The sequence below is a fragment of the Lathyrus oleraceus genome, chromosome 6, assembly GCF_024323335.1.
Source record: "Lathyrus oleraceus cultivar Zhongwan6 chromosome 6, CAAS_Psat_ZW6_1.0, whole genome shotgun sequence".
NCBI classification, from domain to species: Eukaryota; Viridiplantae; Streptophyta; class Magnoliopsida; order Fabales; family Fabaceae; genus Lathyrus; species Lathyrus oleraceus.
In genome coordinates this window covers 465880514-465892888 of record NC_066584.1, presented here as the reverse complement: position 1 = coordinate 465892888, position 12375 = coordinate 465880514, and positions in this window count along the sequence as shown.

The window sequence follows — 12375 nt, the reverse complement described above, 5'->3', positions numbered from 1 at the left end:
GGAGATTCAAAAAAACATCAACCCTGCTTAGGAATACACAAACTCCGTAGGGGAATATCCACAAGATCTGTTGGGGATCTGAATCAACTAACTCGGCTAGAGATAACTGAGGGTTAACTGCTCGGGAACCATTGATGCTTTACACTTAGGACTTGCTATTTTTTGAAATGTTGTTGATATTTCTTTTTTAATTGTTTAAAATTCTTTCTTTTATATGTTTAATATAAAAAATGATTTTGATTAAAAATTTAATTTCAAAAAATGATCATAATAAAATTTAAACTATTAGGCTGAAATAAATGAGAGTGGAAACAATTGGATAAAAGCTCAACTTTATTTAATAGAATGGTAGTCTGTAAATGACAAGACTCCATAGATCTTTACAAAGTTGAAAATGGTAATTTACATGGAAAAGGGTTACATTGAATACAATTCACCACTAATCCTTCTACCAACTTTTGATATCCACTGTGCTTTTGGCCACTACTGGGACGATGAATTTATGTCAACCCTTGTGCTCAACAAAGTTTCTCTAAAACTGGAAGATCAGCAGAATGCAATTACTTTCCATAATCCCTCATTTTTGCATAAGTTGCCCCAAGGTGGGGTACTAAACTTATCGGGAAAATTCTTTCTGTTTTATGTCTCTAACTTTTGCCTGGATCGCCCTTTCGGGGTTTCAATCCACCGAGACGCTCATTTTTGCCTAAGCCGCCCTTTTGGGTTTTCAACTTAGCGAGTTATCCTTTTTCCTTTTTTAGGCGAAGTATTTCTTGACTGCATCTGCGTTCACATGACGAGTAAGCTCTTCACCATCCATAGTTGTAAGAATCAAAGCACCGTCTGAAAGGGCTTTTTTGACAACACATGGGCCTTAATAATTAGGAGTCCATTTGCCCCTAGAATTTGGTTTGAAAGATAAAATCTTCTTGAGCACAAGGTCACCTTCCCTGAATACCTAAGGTCTGACCTTCTTATCAAAATCTTTCTTCATCCTTTGCTGATATAACTGACCATGACACATGAAAGTCAATCACTTCTCTTCAATCAAATTCAGCTGATCATACCTGCTTTGACACCATTCAGCCTCAGTCAACTTGGCTTCCATGAGCACACACAATGACGGAATCTCAACCTCTACGGGGAGCACTGCTTCCATACCATACACAAGAGAGAAAAGGGTCGCCCCTATTGAAGTGTGGATGGATGTACGATACCCATGTAAAGCAAATGGGAGAATCTCATACCAATCCTTATACGTCACAACCATCTTCTGAATAATCTTCTTGATATTCTTATTTACAGCTTCAATAGCCCCATTCATCTTGGGTCTGTAGGGAGAAGAATTATGATGTGCAATCTTGAAGTGTTTATAAAGAGCTTCCACCATATTGTTATTCAAGTTCGATCCATTATTAGTAATGATCTTACTTGGCACACCATAACGGCATATAATCTGATTCTTGATAAACCTTACAACAACTTGCTTGGTTACATTCGCATACGATGTCGCTTCAACCCATTTTGTGAAGTAGTCAATTGCCACCAAAATGAAACGATGTCCGTTCGAAGCTTTAGGCTCAATCATGCCAATCATATCGATTCCCCACATGGAGAAGGGCCATGGGGAGGAAATGATGTTCAACATTGTTAGAGGAACATGAATCTTATCCACATAAATTTGACACTTATGGCATTTCTTCACAAACTTGCAACAATTAGATTCCATTGTCAGCCAATAGTAACCTGCTCGCAACATCTTCTTCGCCATTGCATGTCCATTGGAATGAGTACCAAAGGAACCTTCATGGACTTCAGCCATCAACAGGTCTGCTTCGTGTCTATCCACACATCTGAGCAGAACCATGTTGAAGTTTCTCTTATACAGCAAATCACCATTCAGGTAGAAATTTTTGGCTAATCTTCTCAAAGTCTTCTTTTCTTTCAAAGATGCCCCAAACGGGTAAATCTGACTTTGGAGGAAACATTTGATGTCGTAACACCATGGCTTTTCATCTTTGACCTCTTCAACAGCAAACACATGAGCTGGCCTATCAAGACACATCACAGTCAAATTGGGAACCTCATTCCAATATTTCACTATGATCATTGAAGCCAACGTTGTAAGAGCATCTGCCATCCGGTTTTCATCTCGAGGGATATGATGAAACTCAACTATTGTAAAGAAAGTTGAAATCCTCCTCGCATAGTCTCTATATGGTATCAAACCATGTTGATTTTGTTGGTGTAAGCCCTAGAGGCCAATACTTTTGATACTTGTATTGAATTATTTATTAATAATAAAAGGCTTTTTGTTTATTATGTTTGTCTAATAAAGTCCCTAGAATAGATAGCCCGTTTAATGTATCAAGTGTGACTTAATCATGAGATCACATTAAACATAAGGACATTATTCTTAAAGTATCCATAGTCGAGCTTTATTGCGAAGTGGGATAACATTAAAGCATTAAGACTATTATGTATATAGACTGATGATCACATCTCATGGATCATGGATAAGGAGTTATCAAGTCTTAAACATAGGTATGAATATTAAGAGTAATATTTATACTGGATTGACCCACTATGAGAATACTATATAGAATGTTATGCAAAGTGTCATAAGTTATTCTCATGGTGATAATGGTGTATACCACCCTTCGACCTGAAACCACTATGGACCCTAGATGTAGAGTCGAGTGCCTTATTGTTGATCAAACATTGTCCGTAACTGGATGACCACAAAGATAGTTGATGGGTACTCCATGAAGTGTGCTAAGGGACATGAGTGACCTAGATGGAATTTGCCCATCCTGCTTAACAGGATAAATGTCTATGGGCCCAATATTGAACTGGACATGGATGACACGGTCTATGCCTTGTGTTCAATATAGACATAAGGGAAAAAGGGTAATTGTACATATAAGTATTATCACAAAAGGATTTGTCAGATCACATGACATTTTCGTGTCTTGGGTAGCAGTGATGTGTTGCTAGATATCGCTCACTGTTTATTATGTTAAATACGTGATTTAATATAATTGCCAATGCCGCGAAAACCTACAGGGTCACACACAAAAGGACGGATTGATGAGAGATAAAGCAACTAAGGAATACCGTAATGTACGGTGCCCTTAAGTGAATTATAGAACATCGTAAGGTACGGTGTACTTAAGTAGAATACGAAATATGGTAAGGTACCACGCGCTTAAGTGATTTTGGCATATTATAAGATATGGGCCACATACACTTGAGTTGGCTTTTTAGCTTGCAGCCCACACAAGTGGTTCTATAAATAGAACCCTTGTGTAGAAGCATTTGTGCAGTTGCAATTTCGTTTCTCTCTCTCTCTCTCTCTCTCTCTCTCTCTCTCTCACACACACACACACACACACACACTCAAAGCCTTCATTCGTAGCAGCTAGTGTAAGAACAAAAAGTGTTCTACAACAGACTCCATGATTTTGATGATAACAAAGGATGAAACCAAAAATGGCACCCTAACGAAAAGTTTCTAAGTGTGCAGGGTTCTAAAGAAAGAAGAAATAAATCTGATGATGTCATCAGATGCACAACAAGATTAGATACAAATTATCAAGTATCAGAAGCATCTAAAGTGGAATCTCGTTTCAAGAAGCTCTGACTCTGGACAAAACTGCAAAGTATCAGAAGCATCTGAACATGAAGTAAAGTCTAGAAGCTCTGACTCTGAACAAATGCTTTCTGTAAACTCTGGAAGTTATCAGCGCCATCTGAACTCTCAAGAAATAACATCAGAAGCAAGATTCTCCAGATACACGAAGACTCTAATCAAAATTGTTAATCATGATGAAGTAACGTTTAAGCCAAGTTAAAGTTCTGCAAATGGATTTCCTCAATTAGAAAGAGACGTTAATCTCCACTTCCAAGAGAGAAGATACTACTTGCGGTAAGTAGTCACTTCTAAGAGAAAAAGTCTCCTGCAGAAGCTATTTATGGAATGGCGTAACTACATCTTTATATCCACCAGATTCAACTCTACTTCAACTCTATTTCAACACTACTTCAACTCCTATATAAATAGAGAAGAAATCAACTTTCAGTAAGCAAGAAATCACTAGCCAAAACTATACTGAAATTATATCACGCTCAAGAAAAACATCTTTGTTCTTGAAAGATTTTCACTAAGCTTTTGCTTATCAAGTGAAAAATTTGTTCTTAAGTTTGTAATATTTGCTTTCTTAGAAGCACTCTAGATTACACATCTTGTATCTATTTTTATTTGATTTCCTCAAGTGACTCTTTGTAGTCTGTAGACTTGAGAGGACTAAGAGATTTTCTTTTCTCTTAGGGGTTGTTTGTAATCTTTCAAGATTAGTGGATTAAGTCCTTGTTGAAGGCGAAATCACCTTGGCCGGGTGGACTGGAGTAGCTTTGTGTTATAAGCGAACCAGTATAAAATCTTTGTGTGATTTCATTTTGCAAAAGCGCTTATTTTTTCAAACAATTCAAACCCCCCCTTTCTTGTTTTTCTCACCTTCAATTGGTATCAGAGCTCCGACTCTGTTATTGATTTTCAAATCAAACACTTAACCGTGTAGAGAGATCCAGTGCGAGAAAAACAAATGGCCCACTCAAATGAGAAAGATTCTTACAATGCCAAGCCTCCTGTTTTTGATGGAGAAAAGTTTGATTACTGGAAAGATAGAATCGAAAGTTTCTTTCTGGGTTATGATGCTGACCTCTGGGACATTGTCACAGATGGATACAAACCTCCAACCTTAAATGGAGCTGAAGTTCCCAGAAGCAAAATGTCAGAAGATCAGAAACGTGTTTTCAAGAATCACCACAAGGCCAGAACAATACTTCTAAATGCTATATCATACAACGAATACGAAAAGATCACCAACAGAGAGACGGCTAAAGATATACTTGACTCTCTGAGGATGACCCATGAAGGAAACTCCCAAGTCAAGGAGACGAAGGCTCTGGCGCTGATCCAGAAATATGAAGCCTTCAAGATGGAAGATGACGAAGCTATAGAAGCTATGTTTTCCAGATTCCAAACTCTTATTGCAGGTCTTAAAGTGCTAGACAAAGGATACACGACTGCAGATCATGTTAAGAAGATAGTCAGAAGTCTGCCAAAGAAATGGAGACCAATGGTTACTGCTCTGAAGTTATCAAAGGATCTGAACAATATCAGCCTTGAAGAACTTGTTAGTTCTCTCAGAAGCCATGAGATAGAACTAGAGGAGGATGAGCCTCAGAAAAGGAACAAGTCAGTGGCGCTGAAGTCCAGACCTGAAAGACGGAAGTCAGACAGAACCAAAGCCCTTCAAGCAGAAACTGCAGACACTGATGACTCTGAATCTGAAGACTCTGATGATGAAGAAGAACTGTCCCTACTAACCAGAAGAGTTAAGCAACTCTGGAAAAGGAGGAACAACAACAACTTCAGAAGATCAAGACCCAGAGGGGATCGATCAGAGTCAACTTCAAAAGGTAAACCTAACAAAGATATTACCTGCTTTGAATGTAAAGAAACAGGTCATTACAGAAATGAATGCCCCAAGCTGAAGAAAGATAACTCTAAGAAAGAAAGCTTCAAGAAAAATACCTTCAGAACAAAGAAGGGATTAATGGCCACCTGGGACGACAGTGAATCCGAATCATCAGAATCTGACTCTGATGAACAGGCCAACGTAGCTCTTATGGCTACCACATCCAGCAGCTCAGATGAAGAATCTGAAGAGGTATTTTCTGAACTTTCTAGATCTGACTTAGAATCATGTTTATCAGAAACTCTTACCTCTCTTCAGAAATTAAAACAAAAAGTTAAAGACATTAAAGGCCTTCTTAAAGCAAAATCTGAAGTATGTAGTAGACTTGAGACAACAATTCTAGCACGAGATGACACTATCAGATCTCTAACGATAGAAAGAGATGGAGCTAAAACAAAAAGCTTAGAATTAGAAGAAACGTTGTCTCAAGCACCACAAACTTCAAATGAAATTATTTATAAATATGAAGAAGCCTTTCAACAATTTCTGAAGAATGGGATAGATAGGAGTATTATGGCATCCATGATTTATGGAGTAAGTCAGAATAATAAAAGAGGAATTGGGTATGATTCTGAGGAACATAAAACCTCTACCAGTAACCAAATTAAATCGCCTTTTTCATATCACTACACACACACACAAGAACACAAATTTAAAAATGCTAGAAGACCCAAAGTTGTAAGAAACTCTGGGAAAACTAATCTGAAAGGACCCAAGAGATTCTGGGTACCGAAAGATAAGATCATCTATGTTGCAGATATCCTATGCAGCAAAGTTCAGACACCAATCATGGTACCTGGACTCTGGATGCTCACGACATATGACGGGAAGAAAGTCTATGTTCCAAAGCCTGGAACTTAAAGACGCTGGATTTGTAGGCTTTGGAGGAGATCAGAAAGGAAGGATCAGAGGCTCCGGAACTATTGGTAATGGTACTCTTCCCTCTATATCTGATGTTCTTTATGTAGAAGGATTAATGCATAACTTGTTATCCATAAGTCAATTAAGTGATAACGGTTATAATGTAATCTTTAATCAAAAAACGTGTAAAGCCATTAGTCAGAACGATGGCTCTGTCCTTTTCACAGGCAAGAGGAAAAACAACATTTATAAAATAAATCTTTCTGATTTAAAAGATCAAAATGTTAAATGTTTAATGTCAGTTCACGAAGAGCAATGGGTATGGCATAGACGCTTAGGCCACATTAGCATGAGAAAACTTTCTCAGCTAACTAAACTTGAGTTAGTCAGAGGCTTACCTAAACTGAAGTTTTCTTCAGATGCTCTGTGTGAAGCTTGTCAGAAAGAAAAGTTTTCAAAAACATCTTTTAAAAAGAAAAATGTTGTTTCTACCTCCAAGCCTCTGGTGTAGCACCTCAAATTTGCACCTATCATTATGCATACATTTTCATATTAGGTCATAGCATATCATGATCCATTGCATATCATTTGCATTGTCCCCAGTTGCCTCAAGAGCAAGCAATCAAGAATTAGGTCAAACTAATCTCCTGATCAGTCAACCAAGCAAGCAAAGGAATTTCTCATTGAATCAAGGCCTTGGGGTTTGTCCAACAAGTTCACATGACTTGGGGATCCATTTGAAGTATTTTGGTCAAGGATTGAAGGCTCAGAGGTCATCAGTTCATGCACAGACAGTCAAAAACCCTAAAAAAAGTCAACTGTCAGTCAAGGCAATGGATGGTGGCCATTCTTGTGGAATTTGGGCACCATGGTCAATAATCAAGAGTTCATACAACTTGGGACATCATTTGAAGTCAAGTCCTCAAGGAATTAGGGTTTGGAAGTCATCAGTCAATGCATAATCAGTCAGAAACCCTAAAAGTCAACTGTTGGTCAACTGTCCATTTAATCAGTGATTGGATGATTGGAATTGGTTTGTGAGAGTTCATTCATGTCCAAATAGTCATCATACATCATGCCAAACACCATCATGGAAGAATTTGAAGCCAGATCATGAAATTCCCAAAATGGAAACTGGGCCTGTAACTGAAACCTGCCATAAATGGAAAGTCTTGATCCTCAAACTTACATTGTGATACAAGCCTCAAATGAATTTTTGCCCAACATGAAAGTTGAAGATCTTGTTCTCCCATTTCCAAAAAGTCCTAGAACTCTCAATTCCCATGTGTGGTTGGCAAGTTATGATCGAATCGATTTCAGAAAATCTTGAACTTCAAAGGGGCATATCTCCCAAACCGTTTGGCCAATTTTGGTGGGGTTTTTTCCTACAAGTCACATTTGATCCCCTCTTTCCAAAAATATGAGTTTCATGAGCCAAAACTTCACCAATCAAAATGGCATATTTTGACCTTTTTCATTTAAATGCAAGTTTGACCAAGAGTTGACTTTTTGATTTAAACATTTTTTCAACATTTGGCCATTTGGAACAGCTCATAAATATCATTTTAAGTGTGTTTGCAAGCTCAAATTATGCAGCACATGTGAATCATTGCTTAGTTGCTTGGAATTTGCAAAAAAGGACACTTTTCATCATGCTAAACCATGCTACTTCATACCATGCCATGTACCTCAAAAGGACAGCAGCATTATGCATCATTTGCTGTCATTTGAAGCCTCATTTGCAGCCTAAAAAACCAGTAAAAAAAGGCCATGCTTGCTTGCTTGATTTTGGAGAAAAAGTACACTTTGCAACCATACCTATCCATACCTTCATGAGCCATGCCTTGTACCTCTCAACAGAAGATTTATGATCATTTTTTCTGTCCATGGCACACACTAGAGGCAACCATACACAACAGAAATTCACTCATGCTCAAAACCACATTTTGGCCATTTTCCAAAAGCAGTCAAAAAACTTCCAAAAGGAACAAAACCTGGCCTTGATCAATACAATATTTTCCATCATTTTCTGTCTTGGTAAACCTTATTAGCAGCTGAAAAACACAGAACTTCACTCTCTCAAAAAACATTATCTTGCCTGCATTTTTCCAAGCTCTTCCAAAAAACCTCAAAGGCCACGACCTGGTTAGTATTGCTACATCATTCAAGCATCTTTATAAGTGCATTTCAGCTGCCATTCTCCAACCGGGAGGGCTGTTGTCGGACTGCTCTTTTCAAATATCATCCATGACAGTCCATGGTTTGAGCATTTTCCAGCATCCATGAACCAAGCCAACTCCACCATTCACCTCCTGGACACTTGCTGAGCAACTGTTTTGGCTAATTGTAACAAAACAACAGCTACATCACGACTGTCCCACAAATTAGGTGAGTTTTCGACCTCAACCTTTTCCAAAATCATGTAATACATTTTATAGATCTCTTCACCATAAACATGATGGGCTTTGAATCGAGACAAATGGTTAGGTATCAAGAGAGAAAAGTGGATTTTCAGTTTGATGGTCAAAGTTGTTTTTGTTTGTTTCTTCCGTTTTGAACTAAATTGATGAAAAATAATTTTAGATTATTGATGTATATGCTTAGATGTACACATTGATATGTTTATTCTTGGATTTGGAACAAAAAAAAATTTCAATTCATTTTTTTCTGCTACTGTAAGTGCTTTTTTTTTTCTATTCTGTAATGTGTTTTCTGCATTGTAGCAATTGCCTTGCCTTGTTTCTAAATTAAATTCCAAAAGGCCTGGGGCAAGGGGGATTCGAACCCCAGACCCCTGCTTCAAATACCAAGTGTTTTACCACTGGGGCGCGATGCCAATTCAATTATTAAATGCCTTCTAAAATATATATTTAAAAAGGAGCGCTGCTACTGGGCGCGTTGACCGGGGCGTTGACCCCCCCCCCCCCCATTGTTTCTTTATTTATTCCATTAATCCATTTAATTTTCAATTTTTATTTCATTTAATCACTCAAACTTACAAAAATCATAACTTGTTCATTTTTAATCCAAATTTAATGGGATTTTTTGTGTTGTGTCCATCTTGATCTCTAGTTTTTTGTCATATATTTTCCAGAATTTTTTCATGGTCGAATTTTAAATGGTGCTAGGGTTTGTGACATGTGACCAAATTTTGTACACTTTGCCAAATCAATTGTGAAATGATGAGAATGTATCCAATGGCTCCCAAATTTTTTGTTCTTAAACTAGACACACTCATGGTGATTTTGGTGTAGAGTTTGTGAATTTATCATTTGTAGTTTGTGAGATATGATTTTTTGAATTAGGGTGTGACAATTTGTGTCACACCATTGATGTCCAACTTCATGATTTTCATTACCATGCTTCTTGACCTCTAAATGGATTGAAATTTTGCATGAGCCTACTCTTGTATGTCTAGTTGACTTGTGAATTTTCTTGGATTTATTTGAACTATTTTCCTAATTGTTTGAGATTTTATCCCCTGCCTAGTCAATTGTTGACTTTGTGTGACACATGTTCCCACTTCATTTGTGAAATTCTCATACTTTATTAGATGGACATGAAATTTTGCATGAGATAACTAGACATCCTCATCTTTACCATGGTTTTGATCCCATTCATTTATCATACCCCATTCTTGACTTATGATTTTTCTAAGTTGATGCATGTTTGGTTGACTTCTTTGAGTATGTTCAAAATTGCTTTGACTTTCTGATTTTCATTGACTGCCTTCCACTTGTCCAAATGAGATGAAATTTGACATGCATACCATGCTATGTGTTAGGATTGGTCATGATTTATTTGATGAGTTTTGGAAAATGTTTAGATTGCTTTTGATGCAAGTCTTGCTGTTGACTTCTATGAGCTTCTGAATGCCATGCTTTGACCTAAATGGTTCATGAAATGATGATAGTGATTGATATGAGTGTGAACCCAATTGGTTTTGTTTCCTAATTGTTTGAACATGATTTTGGATACTTGACCCTTGCTGTCTTGACTTTCTCATTCACTTTTGACCCTAGGCTTGCCCTAGTGGTCCTGTTACTCACCTTTGAGTTTGTGATTTCAGGTTGACCATCAAATGGCCATTGTGACCAATTCTTTTGGTTGAGCTTGCTCAAGTATCATTGTCTAACCTCTTTGTTTTGTAGGTGGCTTGGTTCACATGCCTTAAGCCTTGTGCCTTGCACATCCATGTGCCTCCAATTGACTGTTGGTTTCTGTTTCTGTTTCTGTTTGTTTTGTTTGAAGTTGCATGCTAACATCTGCTTGACTGTTTCAGGTTCTTTAGTTGCTTAGTTCCTTGTGAACTATTTGCTTTGCTTTGCTTGTATAAGCAATTTGCATTGAGGTGTGTCTCCTTTACTTCATGTAGTCTGGAAGACCTGGCCTGTTACTTGGCCAGGCAACTGTCTGAAGTCCTCCTTAAGAGGCAATGTTTGTGATTGTTTACTTTTGTCCTTGCATAGAGTCAAAGTCCTCCTAAGTGAAGAGGAAATTGGTGGAAGGTAGGGATATGCAATCTATCCCCCACTATTCAGTGTGTCATCTGCTTTGCTCACACCACTGTGTTGATGCATTGCAGATACAAACCCAAGATCTTGTACAAACTGTACAGTTGAGTCAGTTTTAAATGTGTAGAAGGGTTCCCACTTTCTGGACCCACACATTCTTGTCTTGAGCTCTCCCTGGCCAGGGATAAGAGCTGTGAAGTCTTATCTTCACTCACCTTTCATCTGCTTCACCTTAGTCTCTCAATGGCAAGGTTAAGAGCACATTCACCCAGTTCCAGAGGTTTGTTTGTTGAGGTTGATATGACCCCTTGACTAAAACCTAACCCTTGTTTGAGCCACTTGTTTGTGTATAGCGTGTGCTATCTGTGCAAGTTAGGATAGTTTGACTTGCTTCCTGTGCAAGTTAGGATAGTTTGACTTGCTTCCTGTGCAAGTTAGGATAGTTTGACTTGCTTCCTGTGCAAGTTAGGATAGTTTGACTTGCTTCCTGTGCAAGTTAGGATAGTTTGACTTGCTTCCTGTGCAAGTTAGGATAGTTTGACTTGCTTCCTGTGCAAGTTAGGATAGTTTGACTTGCTTCCTGTGCAAGTTAGGATAGTTTGACTTGCTTCCTGTGCAAGTTAGGATAGTTTGACTTGCTTCCTGTGCAAGTTAGGATAGTTTGACTTGCTTCCTGTGCAAGTTAGGATTAGTTTAGACTTGCTTCCTGTGCAAGTTAGGTTTTGCTTGGCTTGCTTCCTGTGCAAGTTAAGTGTGTGTGGCTTGCTTCCTGTGTGAGCCATACTTAGGATAGGTTGGCCCTTGTGCCATTTAGCTAGAAACCTTAACTTAGGGATGATTTGCATGATAACATCTAGGCTCGAGTCGTAGTCTCCCTAGTGTTGTGTCTCCCTCTGTTATCTGGTTAGGCTAGTCCTTTATCCCTGCGTAGGGGAACTACATCGCCCTGATCTTCATACCAGATGAAGTATGTAGGCAGGAGATTGAGCTGATCTCTCCGGGCGCCCTTTTCCTTTTTTGTGTGTGTTGCTTGACAGTTGCTAGGCTCGAGTGCCTGACTCCTTAGCAATTTGTTGTCTGTCTGTTTGAGTGTGTGCTTGACAGTTATAGGCTCGAGTCCCCGACTCCCTATTAACTTGTTGTGTTGTTGTGTGCTTGGAAGCTGATGTAAGTCCATCAAGTGGCATTTGGGTTCCAGTGTGGTGTGTTTTGGTTCGGATGCTGACATAAGTCCAGTGATTGGCTGTCGGGCCCCACGTTTGCCTCTTTGCGTGTTTTGGTTCGGATGCTGACATAAGTCCAGTGATTGGCAGTCGGGCTCCATGTTTGCCATCTTGTGGTGTGTATTTGTTTAGTTGTTTAGCATGTGTCAGCCGAGCTACGAATGCTCTGATTCTTCTCTCGTCCGAGAAGATACGTATGCATAGGATGCGACATCCTAGCGAGCATGTGTTGTT